The 16,608-nt window shown below is 44.1% G+C and overlaps 1 protein-coding gene across 2 annotated transcripts in view; it reads left to right on the forward strand.

Moving 5' to 3' along the window:
* Positions 1–5,654: 5,654 nt before the first annotated feature.
* The window catches only part of LOC145351139 (FERM domain-containing protein 6), a 65,415-nt gene continuing 54,461 nt past the window's right edge, over positions 5,655–16,608 (forward strand). Inside the window, exon 1 of one of the 2 annotated variants that reach the window (XM_080200803.1) lies at positions 5,655–5,754. The gene's annotated coding sequence lies outside the window, so the exon portion shown is untranslated. Of the gene's footprint in view, positions 5,755–5,975; positions 6,073–16,608 lie in introns of those variants that run through there. The other variant, XM_080200804.1, reaches the window with a different exon arrangement.

The following is a 16,608-nucleotide window of genomic DNA, read 5'->3' on the forward strand; positions in this document are numbered from 1 at the left end:
GCTGGTGATAAAAGTGGGAGAGTTTCCTGGTCAGTCATATTGCAGAAGAACCAGTGCAGTACCTTGGCAAGCATGATCATGGATCAATCCAATGGATGTCCACGGTCACCGATGGTCTTCACCTGAGGGAGGAGGAAGCCCACACTAATTTGTAATCAAGGAAGAAAGCCGAGACTTTATTACTGACACAGATAGAAAATTCAGTCGTGGCATGGACTTTCTTGAGGAGCCATCATATGCCTATTTGTGCACTCATTTGCCAATGTTGTCTTGTGCATAAATCACCACTAATCTCATTAACAAATAATTTGATTTGCTTTGATTTATTGTCAGATGTATTGGGGTACAATGAAAAGTACTGTTTCTTGTGCAATATACAGCCAAAACATACCATTCATAGAGTACGGAGGGAGAAAGAATGGAGAAGGTGCAGAATAGAGTGTTACAGTCATTGCTATCCTGTACAGAAAGATCAGTTTAATATACAGTAGGTCATTTAAAAGGCTGAAGGCAGCAGGCAAGGAGCTGTTCTTGAGTCAGATCTCAGACTTCTGTATGGTTTTCCCGACAGGAGAAGGTAGAAGAGAGTATGTCTGGGGTGCGTGGTGTACTTGATTACGCTGGCTGTTTTTCTGAGGTAGAGGGAAGTGTAAATGGAGTCAGTGGATGAGAGCTGATTTGCCTGGGGGACTAGTTGCCGCTAATTGTGCAAGCAAACAATTTTGAGGGGGTTCCAAAGATTAAGCTGGATTTTTGGGGTGCACCAATAGGTACTCTTCAATAAAAGCAAATCACTGCGAACGCTGTAATCTGAAACCGAAAGAGAAAATGCTGGAAATTCTCAGCAGCGTCTGTAAAGGGAGAAAAGAGCTGACATTTTGACCCTTTGTTAAAGCTAAAGGGCATAGAAAGTGGGAGATATTTATACTGCAGGGTGAGGGAATGAAAAATGACTTATAGCCACAGAAACCGGGGGAAAAGACTATGGCTATCCACAGAGCGAATAAAGCGTGCGAATGGCCAAATGTCAAAGAAGCTGTAAACTATGACAGATGAAGATGTTCAGGTCGCGGGGGGGGGGGGGGGATGATGGATGGGACTGAGATAAAATTTGGAAAAGTGGGACAAAAGATAAGGGACAGGGAATAAAGTGGGAGGAAAGAGTGGGGAGGGGGAAATGAAGAAAGACAATAAAGAAATAAAAGGTAGAGAACAGTAGAAAATTAAACAAAATAGAATGAAAACAAAGGGGCCGAGGTGGGGGAGGGCAAATCATCTGAAGTTATTGAATTTGATGTTGAGATTGGAAGGCTGTAAAGTGCCCAGCAGGAAGATGAGATGCTGTTCCTCTAGTTTTTGTGGAGCTTCACTGGAACATTGCAACAAACCAAGGACAGACATAGAACATAGAACATAGATAAACTACAGCACAAACAGGCCCTTCGGCCCACACGTTGCACTGATGATATCCCTACCTACTAGGCTTACCTATAACCCTCAATCCTATTAAGTCCCATGTACTCATCCAGAAGTCTCTTAAAAGACCCTATCAAATTTGCCTCCACCACCACCGTCGCCAGCCGATTCCACTCACCCACCACCCCCTGAGTGAAAAACTTATCCCTGACATCTCCTCTGTATCTACTCCCCAACACCTTAAACCTGTGTCCTCTTGTAACAACCATTTCAGCCCTGGGAAAAAGCCTCTGAGAATCTACCTGATCAACACCTCTCAACATCTTATACACCTCTATCAGGTCACCTCTCATCCTTCGTCTCTCCAAGGAGAAAAGACCGAGCTCCCTCAACCTATCCTCTTAAGGCATGCCACCCAATCCAGGCGACATCCTTGTAAATCTACATGTGAGCATGGGAACTGAATCGTGTGTTAAAATGGCAAGTAACCGGAAGGTCAGGGTCCCGAATGTGCACAGACATCTTTTATTCCCTCACCCTGCAGTGTAAATATCTCCCACTTTCTCTGCCTTTTAGCTTTGACAAAGGGTCAACCGGACTCAAAACATCAGCTCTTTTCTCTCCTTACAGATGCTGCCAGACCTGCTGAAATTTTCCAGCACTTTCTTTTTTGGTAATGTTTTTCTTTGTCAGGTCCAGAATGATTATTTTTAAAGCTATCAAGGAACTGGCTACTTTATGCAATCTCACTAAATGATACTTTTGCACATTCTCCAAAACTCATTGTCAGTCATTTTAAGTTGGATTCCTCATAGATGTTGGATTGATCCTATGGTACAAAACCTTCATGTTTTGTGACAAACCTATTCTCAGTTGCATTCATCAAATTTTGAAGAGTTGCCACTCCTAAATATATTAAGGAATAGCAGATTTATTTTGCCTGATGACAAATTTAATGTTTGGTGAGATGCAAGTGATTTTGTGTAAAAACTCAGGGAGAAAATAATACTCTCCAAAATGACCCACTGAATCACTGAATGCACCTACAGAGCTCTGACAAAGGGTCATCCAGACACAAAACATTGACTCCATTCCCTCTCCACAGATGCTGTCAGAACTGCTGAGATCTTCCAGCATTTTTTGCTCTTATTTCAGATTCCAGCATCCGCAGTAATTTATTTTGATTTTGTAACTCTCTTACCCAGGAGATGATGCCAATATAATAAGTGTAAAAGAGAGCAGGAATTGATTGACATAAAATGATGAGGAAATGCAGGTGCAGTGGCGGGGGATGGAGGTGCAGTGAGCAATGTCACTGGACTAGTAATCCAGAGGCCAAGGTTAATGCACTGGGGACAACGGCAGCTAGTGGAATTTGAATTCAATTAATAAAACTTGGAGATAAAGCAAACCTTGGTAATAGTGACCATGATGACAATTATCACTGATGTTTATAAAAACCCATCTGGTTCACCAATGTCCTTTAGGGAAGGAAATCTGCCATTTTTACTGGGTCTGGCCTACATGTGATTCCAGATCCACAGTCTTGTGGTTGACTCTTAACTGTCTTCTGAAATGGCCCAGGAAGCTACTCAGTTTGAGGGGTAATTAGAGCTGCAAATGCAGGTCACGCCATTGATGCCCACAATCCAGGAAAGATTTTTTAAAAATACATGAATACAGTAACACCTAAACTTGGGTTTGGTTGATTTTTTTGGCAAGTTTTTATGAATTATAAATGCCACTGGCTGCAAAGACACAGAAAAATCTACTTCAGGTGTGTGTAAGGCACTGCAAACCAAGCCTTCCTGCATAAGCAGTTGGACTATCTGATATCATAAGAATCATAAGATCTAGGAGCATCAGCAGGCAATTTAGCCTTTTGAACTTGCTCTGCTATTCAATAGGATCATGGCTGATCTCATCTCAGCCTCCAAAGATGTGCGGGTTAGTTGTTTCGCCATGTCAAATTGACCCCATGATCAAGGGATTAACAGGGTAAGTATGTTGGGTGAGGGGAATAGGGCCTGGGTGGGACTGAGGTCGGTGCAGACTTGATGGGACGAATAGCCTCCTTCTGCACTGTAGGGATTCTATGATTCAACTCCACTTTCCTGCTTCCCGATGTGGAGTACACATACTCTCACTGACACGAGGGAACACACCACTTTGTCAAGATCAAAGGAAGTTAGGTGCAAAAATTAGGAAACAGGGAGGTGATGGCACAGTGGTATTCTCACTCATTGCAGGATAATGACCTGGGACCCAGGTTCAAACCCCACCTTGGCAGATGGTGAAATCTGAATTTAACAAAAATCTGGAATTAAAAAGTCTAATGTTGACCATGAAACCATTGTTGTAAAAGCAATGCCCTTTACAGAAGGAAATCTGCCATCGGTCTGTGACTCACTGTCACAGAGATTTACAGCATGGAAACAGGCCCTTCGGCCCAACTTGTCCATACCGTCCAATTTTTACCACTAAGCTAGATCCAACCACCAAATTTGCCCATATCTTTTTATATTTATCTTACCTATGCAACTGTCTAAATGCTTTTTAAAAGACAAAATTGTACCCACCCCTACTACTGCCTCTGGCAGCTCGTTTCAGACACTCATCACCCTCTAAGTGAAACAATTGCCCTTCTGGATCCTTTTGTATCTGTCCCTTCTCACCTTAATCTATGCCCTCTACTTTTAGACTCCCCTACCTTTGGGAAAAGATGTTGATTACCTACCTTATCTATGCCCCTCATTATTTTATGGACCTCTATAAGATCACACCTAAGCCTCTTACACTCCAGGAGGAGGCAAGATTTTCTATATGGTGGTTGATTCTTAAACCTAGCAAACTACTCAGTTCAGTGAAGGATGGACAATAAATGCTGGTCCAGCAGCGATACCCAACTCCAATGAATAAAAAACAAAAGTACTGTGGAGATTTAATTGAGTAAAACAACACAGATTAAGCACTGGTTCCCACTGCTTGACTAGATAAGAGCACTTTGGGCATTGATTTAAAAGGAAAACGTACGAGCTGAAACTGACAGTGATTTATGGAGGGCTGCAGGTTTGCCTGGGTCCAGGCTTTGGATTTGAGAGTGAATGAAATATGACTGATTCTATTCTTTGACAAAATAAGGCAGTGCATCTCCTGCCGGTGGTTATCAGTTCTCAGCTGGCCACTGAAAAGCATTGGTTTGACTCTGTCAACAGTGTGAATCCACTGCAAACTCTTCCTTGTCATCAGCTCCTCTAGAAGCCTGTGAACTTACTGGTACTTTCCTGACACAAACCATTTGCCATAAGCAGCTGGAGGGTGAGCGTCTGTGTCTCTCTCCAGTTTCATCAAAACTTTAGAAATGCTTCTCAAACCCAAATTCCAGCAGCTGTGATCAGCAAATTAAGGTTGCTTTTTGCCTCCCCCATGGGAGTAACAGGACTAACTTTGATGGTAAGTATGCCAGTGATGGTGATGTTCTAGGCACCCACATGTTATGCCACTTAACAAGCTTACAGATCCACTGACTCTTTTATTCCCAATCCATATGGGTGGCACGGTGGCTCAGTGGTTAGTACTGCTGCTTCACAGCTCCAGAGTCCTGGGTTCCATTCCCAGCTCAGGTCACTGTCTGTGTGGAGTTTGCACATTCTCCCCGTGTCTGCGTGGGTTTCCTCTGGGTACTCCGGTTTCCTCCCACAGTCCAAAGATGTGCGGGTTAGGTTGATTGGCCCTTAGTATCCTGGGATGCATAGGTTAGAGGGATTAGTGGGTATGATATGGGGGTAGGGCTGGGTTGGGATTGTGTTTGGTGCAGACTCGATGGCCTCTTTCTGCACTGTAGGGTTTCTATATCTGGGAGGCATCCCCAGAATGTAAACCACCCCCCCCCCCCACACACACACATAAACAAAGTAGTTGGAGGAGGGTCAGGTTCATACAAGCTCTACAAACCCACTGGGCAGCTTAACCCTGAATCTGATCAGCTCAGGGGATATACAGCAGGGTTATTTCATTGCTGCATTAGCCTTGCAGACTGTTGACAGCAGATGAAGCAATCTGCTCCTGTCCCACCTTGCTGTGTTGAGACCCACGCTTCCGCGCTGCGAGCACGCGCCCCCCCGCGGACGCGCACGTTTGCAAAGCGCGCCACCCCACCCCTCGCGCGCGCACTCGGTCTCCAGCCGCCGCGCGTGCACGCCCACAGGAGGCTCACCTTTTGCGTCCCTATTCACAGATCATGTTGCAACACTTGCGGCTGGGAATCCCAGCGCTGGCACCCCCTGTGTCAGCAAACTCATTCACACCATAGCTGGGGGAAGGAGGACGAGATCTGTGGTTTGTAGCCGTTTGTGTTTGGTAGCAAGTTTGTATATATTGTGTGTGTTTTGTGTTTGTTTGTAAATATCACCCTTGTAAAGGCTGAAATGCACAGACAGTGACATTGCTGCAGTTCATTCACAAGCGCCCAGTGTTTACTCCGTGACTCACGCTGCCCCCTCAAAATAAGGGAGGCCAGTTGTCACTGCCTACCAGATATTGGAGAGAGGGAAGGGAGAGAGGATCACTAACCAGTGCTTGACGAGGCGGCTCTTGGAATTAGGATTGAGACGGCGACACGGGGCAAGGAACAGTTTTGGCTTCATCTCCTTGGCAGTGAGTGGCAAGTGTCTCCCTTGTTTGCGGAATGGTGGATTACATGCCGAACCTGTTGCTCGGTTTAGATCAACAGGCTTCAGATTTAAACATTAGCCTGCAATCCAGGGTTAAGTATCCTGCTAGCAATGGGCAGAGTCTGGATTATTATTACGGTCTCGGCGTTTTTGTTTTTTTTAATAGATTTTTTTTCCCCGGGATTTGATATTTATTATCCACGTACAAGGGTGTTGTGGAAGATTCATTTTTTGTCCAGGCATGTAGACAGATTGAAGCTTTTAGGAAGCAGACGGTTTTGGCACAAGTCCTCACTGCTATGAACTTGGCGTCGTGTCCTCTCGGTCTAACAGCCTGCTGCCCTCTTGGGAAAGTGGAGTGGGGTGGGTGGGGGGTACAAGTCGCGATCAATATTGTTGGGGGTGTTTGTTAGGCGTTTATCTGAATGAATATTTTAAAAAAAAGAAACAGCAGTGGAGTGTGGGGAGAAGAATCTGTCTGGGTGGCGAAGGGAACTGTAAATTCCATTTGCCATCCTATCCACCTCTCCCCTTGGCTTGCAGGGAAGCTGGTTACAATAAGGTCCATGTCGCCTTACGGTCTTGAAGTCACTCGGTATGTTGTCCATACTCAGTCTGTATCGTTGAATAGTTTAGTGTCGCCTTGCGCCTTTGTTATGTTTGGTAAATGGTGCATTTTATCCGTGGATTAAAGAATGCAACCCCCAGCAAATCACATTCTAAGGGGAATAAAGTTAAAATAAATCCCTTTTTCGAAAATCTTAATCGCGATTAACATTTCTTCACCCTATAAAACCATACATTTGATAATAAGTAAAATAATTCGAGTGAGCAAGTGATTAAATGATTGATTGACTATTTTGGAGATTGTTATCATTTGACAAAAATAGCAGCAGGAAGAATTTTCGACTATTTAAAAATGTCTCTGTAACAAGGAGAGAATAAACACTTAGCAGCAGGCGTTTCAACCGAGTTCACGTAGATCACACTTCATTTGAAGTTCTTAGAATGGAAAGAAGGGAGACGACTTTATGTTTAAAAGCTGTGGCTGCTGTGATTAAAGTCTGTGCTTGTCTCTCCCACACCACCCCCCCCCCCCCCGCCCCTCGTTTGCCCCGGGGACAGATGAACGAGTTGGTGGTAGCAGTGACTGACGATGCTCAAACACTCATCAACACTATTGTGCTTTGAGAGGTTTCAGTGGGCGTGTGCAGATATCCTTCTGTTTACAAACAACTGCAATCGCATTCGTCATCCCTGGACAAAGGCTGGAAAAACTACCCTCGGGTTTACCTCCCTGTCCCCACCCTGCCCATTTAGCATGGTTAATGAGACATCAACAGGTCCCCCCATCTTGGGACAGCAAGGCGCAATTTAGCATAGCCAATCCACCCCAGTTGCACCTCTTTGGATTGGGGGAGGAAACCGGAGCAGCCGGAGGAAACCCACACAAACACAGGAGGAATGTGCAAACTCCACACAGTCACCCAAGGCCAGAATTGAACTTGGGTCCCTGGAGCTGTGAGGCAGCAGTGCTAGCCACTGTGCCGCCTCTGTTTAAGTGCAGGTTTAATTATTGGTATGTCGATTTTTCAACAGGGTAAAGAGCTGTCAAATGAAAAGTTCACACTGCCCGAATCTAAAATTGTCTTTCCTTGTTAATTAAATGAATTTGTTGGAATGTTTCATTTATATCTCCAGACCTTCCCAGACAACCACCTAAATTATACCGTTTCTAAAAAAAAAATGAGGCAACCAGTATCAAATGTTGCATCAGGAAAAAATAAAATTGTGGGAAGTCTGGCACGCTCCCCGTTCTGCTGCTAATTTGGAGGTAGAGGGATAAGAAATATGCAAACAACAATAATATGCATTTATATAGCATCTTTGGCACAGTAAATCATCCAAAGGTGCTTTGCAAGAGCATAATCACAAAAAAATTGATACGGAGCCAAAATACCCAATAAAAGAGGTAGGTTTTCCATAATGTCTTAGAGGAAGAGATGTGGAGATTGAAAACTTAGGGCCCAGACATCTAAAGTTACCATCGCCCATGACAGGGCAAAGCAAGTGTGGAATCGACCAGAGGCTAAAATTGGAGGAAGACTCTCGGAGGGTTGTGGGTCTGGAGGAGGATACAGAAATGGGGAGCAGTGAAGTAGAGGAATTCTAATGCTCTTTGTAGATGCTAGGTGGCAGTGGAACAAGTTACCCATGCATTTGAATTTTAAAACCTTTATTGTTTGTATGATAGTTGTTGCGAGCTGTAGCGTAAGATTTGTGAGCACTTGACATCAACAGGTCTTGTTGACTCAGATTGCTGTCAGTCAGAACATGAGACAAAGGTCAGAGGTTAACGGTATGAGGAAATACACTGCACGCTACCTTGTATATGGTATCGATAGCGAAGTTATAAATCTCTTAAATATAGACTCCTGGGTAGTTCAAAAAAAGCAAAAGGCTTGAACATGTTCCTTTTGTATGCAGAGAACCAGTCCCTTCGTATAAATATATGTGTAGCTTCTGGCAAAAGTAAATGAGACACGTTATGAGTTTGACTGATTATCTTAAATGGTTGTTAGTGTATTACTATTAGCACTATTAGCGCACTGAGGATTGTTCACTAAGCACTGCCCAATCGTGGAATCACATCTAACCATTGACATCTTGTTTTGGGTTTTGCAAGCGTGGGCTGGTTAAGCATCTATTACAAACAACCAAAAGAACATGCTGTTTGAGGTGCTGTGCTAATCGCTGGGACACATGACCTGTGCACCTGACATCCCGTTGACACTTTCATTTTTCACACGTTGGATCTTGATTCACTTTGGTTAATGGGACATTTGAGGAGCTGGGCAGGAATGTGTCCTTAAAGCTGTTATTGAAGCAATTGAATATGACAGGCTCCAGCAGGAATAACAGGAGAGGACACAGGAAATGAGCTACAGGTCCATCAGTATCTGTACAAAATTATGAGGGGAAGAGATAGAGTGGACAGGAGAAAATTGTTTCTATTCATGGAGAATTCTAGAACCAGGGGACATAGATTCAAGATAAATGACAGTAGGTGTAGAGGGGATACGAGGAAGAACATTTTTATGCAGAGGCTGGTGGGTGTCTGGAATTTGCTGTCCGAGTTGGTAGTGAAGGCAGAGACCCTAAACTCTTTTGAAAAGTACCTGGATCTGCACCTTAAGTGCTGTAAGCTACAGGGCTATAGACCAGGCTCAGAAAGGTGGGCAACTGGGTGTCCTTGGGTTTGCATGGACAAGATGGGCCAAATGGCCTCTTTCTGTGCTGTAACTTTTGTATGGTTCTCTGCTTTTAAGATGTGTTAAGATTTTGGGACAGACCTTATGCCTCAACAGTTTTTTTTCCAGATGCTGATTGTTTTTCAGCAGTTTTATGTTTTTATTTCATTTTTAATTTTCTTATTAGCTACAAATAAGCTCGTCACTGTGTGTGCGTGTGTGGCTTCAGTATTTTAATTCATCTCGGTGAAATGTACTGTATCTATGTGCACTTCCTGAACAACTTTTTGTGTATTTTTAAATTAATACCAGCATTAACAAAGACCATTCCCCATTGTAAACACTTGTCTGTTATTGCATTGTTGGCTCCATTGCCCACCACTACAGCACTGTACAGGCTCTCTATCCCGTCACTGATACTCTGTTGGCTGCCTGCCTATCTTCTTGATGAGTTAGTTCTGTTCCTTTCAATTTCTGACTGCTTTCCTGGTCCCCCCTTCTCATATTCCTGGCGGAAGTCTCGGCTTTCTGGCCTTCCTGGTGCTATTTCTCAGCTACTGATTCTTAAACGTTCATTCCAGCTCTGAGTGCATCTCCTCTCCTTTAAAATATTCAGCACCCCTTTCTCCCCAGATTCTTAGTTTTTTAAAAATGCACATTATGGGACGGGAGCATAACTAGCTGGGCCAGCATTTATTGCCCATCCATTTCAGAAGACTTTTGAGAGTCAACCACATTGCTGTGGCTTTGGAATCACATGTTGGCCAGACCGGGTAAGGACGGCAGATTTCCTTCTCTAAATGACATTAGTGAACCAGATGGATTTTTTCGACAGTCAACAATGTGGTGATCATTAGACTTTTAATTCCAGGTTTTTATTGGATTCATATTTTGTTGTCTACCTCTGCGGGATTTGAACCTGGGTCCTGAGATCTTGTCCTGGGTCTCCGGATTACTAGTCTAGTGACAATACCACCGCACCATTGTCTCCCTTTCAGGCTACATTCTGTAATCCTCAGCTCCCTTTCCTCTACCCAACAGATTCCAAGACCTGATCGACATTTTGAGTCCCCATTCAGCCTCCTCCTCTCCCCACAACCCAATCTGCAAAACTGTTGCCTGCTTGTAGGATTTTCCCATCGCCCAGGTTCCCAGTACTCAAATTCTTTTCAAGTGTTTCTGTCCCAGCATGTCCACAACTCCAGCCAGCTTCGTCATTCATAACCCCTTACAATATGGACTGGATGTTGGTAGGAGAGTTGCGATAAAGACAAAGGGAAAACTACCAGATCTAAAGTCTGAGAAGTCCCTGACTCCCAAGCCTGGTAGTTGCAAGGATGGTGGTTGTGAGCTTCCAAAAATTCAGACATTTTGGAAAGGTCCTAAAGGGTCGGATATTTGTTACTGCACAACTCTGTTCAAGGAAGGGAAACTGAAAGAAAGAACCTATAGACCAGTTAGCTCAACATATGTCATTAAGAAAATACTATAATCTGTTGTTCACGAGTTAATAATAGGACACTGAGAAAATCATAATACAATCGGGCAGAGTCAACATGGATTTGTGGAAGGGAAATTCTGTGTTCATGAATTTATTAGAGTTCTTTGAGGAAGTAACAAACAAGGTCAATACATGGGCACCTTTCAATTCAGTGTACTTGGATTTCTAAAAGACATTTGACAAGGTGTCACATGAAAGATTTTTGCAGAAATTAAGAGGTCAAAGTATAAGGGGTAACATATTAGCACGAACAGCAGATTGGTTAAATTGGAAACAGGGAATGGAGATATATGGATCATTTTTTGGGTTAGCAATCTGTAGCTAGTGGAGTGCTATAGGGATCATTGCTGGGTCTCAGAAATTTATAAGTAATATCAATGATTTAGATGAAGGGCCCAAATGTATGGTAGCTAAATTTGCTGATGACACAAAGGTAAGTAGGATAGTAAGTTGTGAAGACAGAAGAATTCGCAAATAGATGGGTTCAGTGAATGGGCAAAGAATTGCCAGATAGAGTATAATGTGGGAAAATGTGAACTTGTTCACTAAGGCAGGAAGAATGGAAAAGCAGTCTATTAATTAAATGGGGAGAGATTGCAGACCTCTACAATACAGAGGGATCTGGGTGCCCAGGTACATGAATCACAAATGTTTGGTGTGCAGGTGCAGCAAGCGATTAGGAAGGCAAATGGAGTATTGTTATTCATTGCAAGGTGAATGGAATATACAAGTAGGGAAATGGTACTACAGCTGTACAGGGCCTTAGTTAAGCCATATCTTGTGTACTGTGTACAGTTATGGCCTCTTACTTAGGAAAATAAATAATTGCAATAGAGGCAGTTCAGGGAATGTACAATTGACTGATTCTGAGGATGAAGAAGTTATCTTGTGAGGAAAGGTTGGGCTTATACCCATTGGAACTTAGCAGAATGAGAGGTGATCTGATTGAAACATACGGGGCAGAATTCTCCCATTTTTAGACTAATTGTTGTGGTGGACGGCTCTGGCAGCATCTTTCCCACTGTAAGAATGACAGGATCCCGTGCTTAGAACCTCATTAATTATGCACAGGCGAGTTTCCCTCTGAGTCAGTTGGCGGGCTGGCAGCTTATTCACCCATCCCGCCTGAACCAACGTGATTGAAGACCCTGGCACCATATTTAAATACCAGGCCAGCACACTCGTATCACTCCTGCTCACCTGTCTCCACCAGACAGTGCAGGATGACAGCAATCCAGAGGGAAAAGGCTAACCGCCTCAAGAGGAAGTCTGTAACTTGATTCAACAAATACCCCTGAGCACATCACTTAGACGTCTACCCACTGCATCTAGAGTCTTTCATCCATCCCCTTCCAGTAAACTATGTGGTATTCCTTTGATCCTCTTGATTCACGTAGCCTGGTTGAATTGCTGCTTCACATCCCCAGTCTTCCCTCTGCCTTCTAATATTCATCTTCTTCATCCATCTCCTTGGCTTGACATCCTGAGCCTTACCTTCCCACTGCACTCCTTGCACAGGCCTCCTTCCACAATGCTTCCCTGGTCTTCATCAGGCGCCCTGCCATTAACTTGCCTTTAGGAGAATTATAGCGTGATTTTGAGATGGTGGGCTTCTGATTCTTTGGCTCCCAGTAGATTCTCCGCTGCTGCCCATTATCAAACCCACCACGGGTGGGAAGGAAGATCTTTAGAGGACTTGACAAGGTGATGCCGAGAGGATGTTCCCCCTTTTGGGGAGTCTAAAACCAGGGAATAGTCTCCCAATTAAATTGAGATGAGGCAACCTTTTTTCTTCTTGGAGAGCTGTTAGTCTGTGGAATTCTCTTTTCCCAAAGAGTATTGGAGGCTACGGGTCATTGAATATATTCAAGACTCAGTTAGATAGATATTTGGTCAACAGAGGAGTCATAGATCATGTAGATGGGGGCAGGGCAGACAGGGAATTGGAATTGAGGTCATTGTTAGATTAATGCGTGATCTTACTGAATGTCACAGCAAGCCCAAGGGTCAGAATGGCCAACTCCTCCTAATCCTTGTGTTCTGCAGATATCAATTCTCTCCCAGAAGAAATTGCTGATTTATTACCTTCATGTTTGCACTGACTGTTGCAAGCAGTTCACTTCCTGCTGTTGTATTTTGTTGCATTTGGAATTTTTAATTAGCTCAACTTGGTGATGAGCAATGGCATCAGAATCATAATTTTCCACAGTTGATGATCAAAGGAACATTGGAATCTTGTTAGTCTGATTTAAGAATTCAGAAACAAAGCCATTCATTGTAACAGAAATGTAATGTAGGTCTGTTTGTCATGTGGCTGGTTTTTCCACAAACCTCTACTCGACTTCATTTTGCAGTATATTTATTTTATTTATTCGTCACAAGTAGGCTTACATTAACACGGCAATGAAGTTACTGTGAAAATCGCCTAGTTGCCACACTCCGGCGCCTGTTTGGCTACACTGAGGGTGAATTCATCATGGCCAATGAAAGGGCAGCACTATGGCACAGGAGTTAGCACTGCTGCCTCGCAGCGCCAGGGACCTGGCTTTGACTCCCACCTTGGGTCACTGTCTGGCTGGAGTTTGCACCATCTCCCCATTGTGTGCGTGGGTTTCCTCTGGGTGCTCTGGTTTCCTCCCAGAGGGAGCACGTGTGAAAGATATGCTGGTTAGGTGCATTGACCCGAACAGGCGCTGGAGTGTGGCGACTAGGAGAATTTCACAGTAACTTAATCACAGTGTTTATGTAAGCCCGACTTGTGACTAATAAATTAACTTTACTTTACCTAACCAACACATCTTCTGGACTGTGGGAGGAAACCAGAGCAACCAGAGGAAACCTGTGCAGACATAAAGGAAACCTGTGCAGACATAAGGGGGAATGTGTAGACTCCGCACAGACAGTCACCCATGCCAGGAATTGAACGCAGGTCCTTGGTGCTGTGAGGCAACAGTGCTAGCAGCTGTGAAGCAGCAGTGTTCGTGTTACATTTAGTTTGTGTAACTTTATTGATTTGCTTTGGAGTTTTTAAACAATTTAATTAATGTTTGACATTGTAGTGCGTAATGAGAGGACTTAAGAATTCAAGAGGAGCTCTTTGTTTTAAAACATGGGAGAAACGTGTGCTTGTTAAAATTCTTAATAATGTACTCCAATATTGAACAATGAAGAAATACCCAGATATATTAGCTGTATTGCAGATGGGTGATCTGAAATGTGGAACACTTGTACGATTTAGCAAGATGGCACTGTTAAATCTGCAAGTCACTTTGAGGCTACTCCTCAATTGTATCGAATTTTGGGATTGTGCTTCTTGAAGTGTGCAGAGGTTGTATCGAGAATCCAGGATTAGGGATGTTACTTATGTGGAGGGATTAGAGAAACTGGGATTGTTATCCTTAGAACAGAGAAAGTCATGGGAAAATTTCATTGCCCCACAGCACCAGGGATCTGCCTTGATTCCAGTCTAGGGGCACTGTCTGTCTGGTGCTGTGGTTTCCTCCCACAGTCCAAAGGTGTGCAGGTTAGTTAGATACTAAATTGTCCCTCAGTGTACAAAGATATAGAGTGGTAAATAGTTATAAGTATTGTAAGTGTATAGTTATAAGTGTGAAGTGGTTCATTTTGGCAGGTCAAGTAGGATGGCAGAATATAATATTAATGGTTGGACTCTTGGCAGTGTGGAAGATCAGAAGGATCTTGGGGTCCAAGTTCCTAGGACGCTCAAAGCAGCTGCGCAGGTTGAAGCTGTGGTTAAGAAGGCATATGGTGTAGTGGCCTTCATCAATCAAGGAATTGAGTTAGGAGTCGAGAGATAATGTTGCAGCTATATAGGACTGCGGTCAGACCCTACTTGGAGTACCATGCTCAGTTTTGGTCGCCTCATTACAGGAAGGGTGTGGAAGCCATAGAAAGGAGATCTACAAGGATGTTACCTGGATTGGGGAGCATTCCTTATGAGGATAGGTTGAGGGAGCTCAGCCTTTTCTCCTTGGAGAGACGAAGGAAGAGGGGTGACCTGATAGAGGTGTATACGATGTTGAGAGGTATTGATCAAGTGGATAGTCAGAGGCTTTTTCCCAGGGCTGAAATGGTTGCCACAAGAGGACACAGGTTTAAGGTGCTGGGGAATAGATACAGAGGAGATGTCAGGGGTAAGTTTTTCACTCAGAGAGTGGTGGGTGCGTGGAATGGGCTGCCAGCGACGGTGGTGGAGGCGGATTTGATAGGGTCTTTTAAGAGATTTTTAGGTAAGTACATGGAACTCAGTAAGATAGAGGGTTATAGGTAAGCCGAGTAATCGCTAAGGTAGGGACATGTTCGGCACAACTTTGTGGGCCGAAGGGCCTGTATTGTGCTGCAGTTTTTCTATGTTTCTAAATACATGGGGCAATTGGGTAAGGTAATGGGGGGCACTGTGGAGAGTTGGTACAGACTGAATGGGCTGACTGGCCTCCTTCTTCACTGTGGAGATTCTATGATTCATAGCGATGCACAAAATTACAAAAGGTTTCAATAGAACAAATAAGGAGAACTGTCCATTGGCAGAAGGATCAGTAACTACCAGGTGATGCAGATTTAAGGTGATTGGCTAAAGAATTGGGAGGAGCAGCAGTTGTGGAGCATGTCTTAAAGCAGAATGTTGTTAAGATGTGGAATGTACTGCCTGAAAGGATGGTGAAAGCAGATTCAGCAGTGTCAAGGTGTTTCGCTAAACCAAAGTAAGGAGCTTATATTCCTTTGAAGAGCACAACTATTTTGACCTTGCTTTAAGTGGTGGAATATTTTAGACTCACCTGAACACTTCTCGTTACTGATTCCAGACACACACGAGCTGTCTTTTTGTTTGCTATTTTCTGAGGAAGGGAAAGAATGGCAGTTCAGGATGTAACCCTAATTTGACTCAACGGCTGTTCACATTCCCCAATCTTCCTTGCCTGAAGCTAAATCGTGCACAGATTCAGTTCCAAGTGCCGGCGGGGGATTCTGCACTTGGATGACTGTGTGGAGTCTGCAAGTTCTCCTCTGACTGCACGGGTTTCCTCCAGTTACTCTGGTGCGTCCGCACTTGGAGTACTGTGTGCAGTTCTGGTCCCCACATTACAGGAAGGATGTGGAGGCATTGGAGAGGGTGCAGAGGAGGTTTACCAGGATGTTGCCTGGTATGGAGGGGAGGTCCTATGAGGAGAGGCTGAGGGATTTGGGGTTGTTTTCGTTAGAAAGAAGGCGGCTAAGAGGAGACCTTATTGAAACATATAAGATGATTAGAGGTTTAGATAGGGTGGACGGTGATAGCCTTTTTCCTCGGATGGAGAAAGCTAGCACGAGGGGGCGTAGCTTTAAATTAAGGGGGGGTAGTTATAGGACGGATGTCAGAGGTAGGTTCTTTACCCAGAGGGTGGTGGGGGAATAGAATGCCCTGCCTGCTGCAGTTGTAGATGTGCCTAGCTTGGGGGTGTTTAAGAGGTCCGTGGATAGGTTTATGGATGGAAAGGGATTGGTTTAGGTTAGAGGGTCATTGCTTTTTTCTTAATTGGTCGGCGCAACATCGTGGGCTGAAGGGCCTGTTCTGTGCTGTAATGTTCTATGTTCTAGTTGCTCTGGTTTCCTCCTGTAGTCGAAAGATGTGCAGGTTAGGTGAATAGGCGATGTTAAATTGTCCTATAGTGTCTCAAGATGTATGGGTTAGGGGGATTAGCAGGCTAATTACACAGGGTTGCAGGCATAGAGACTGGGTGGGATGCTCTGTCAGAGAGTTGGTGTAGAC

Source organism: Carcharhinus amblyrhynchos, chromosome 12 (genome assembly GCF_965287045.1).
Source record: "Carcharhinus amblyrhynchos chromosome 12, sCarAmb.v2.hapA, whole genome shotgun sequence".
Taxonomy (NCBI): domain Eukaryota; kingdom Metazoa; phylum Chordata; class Chondrichthyes; order Carcharhiniformes; family Carcharhinidae; genus Carcharhinus; species Carcharhinus amblyrhynchos.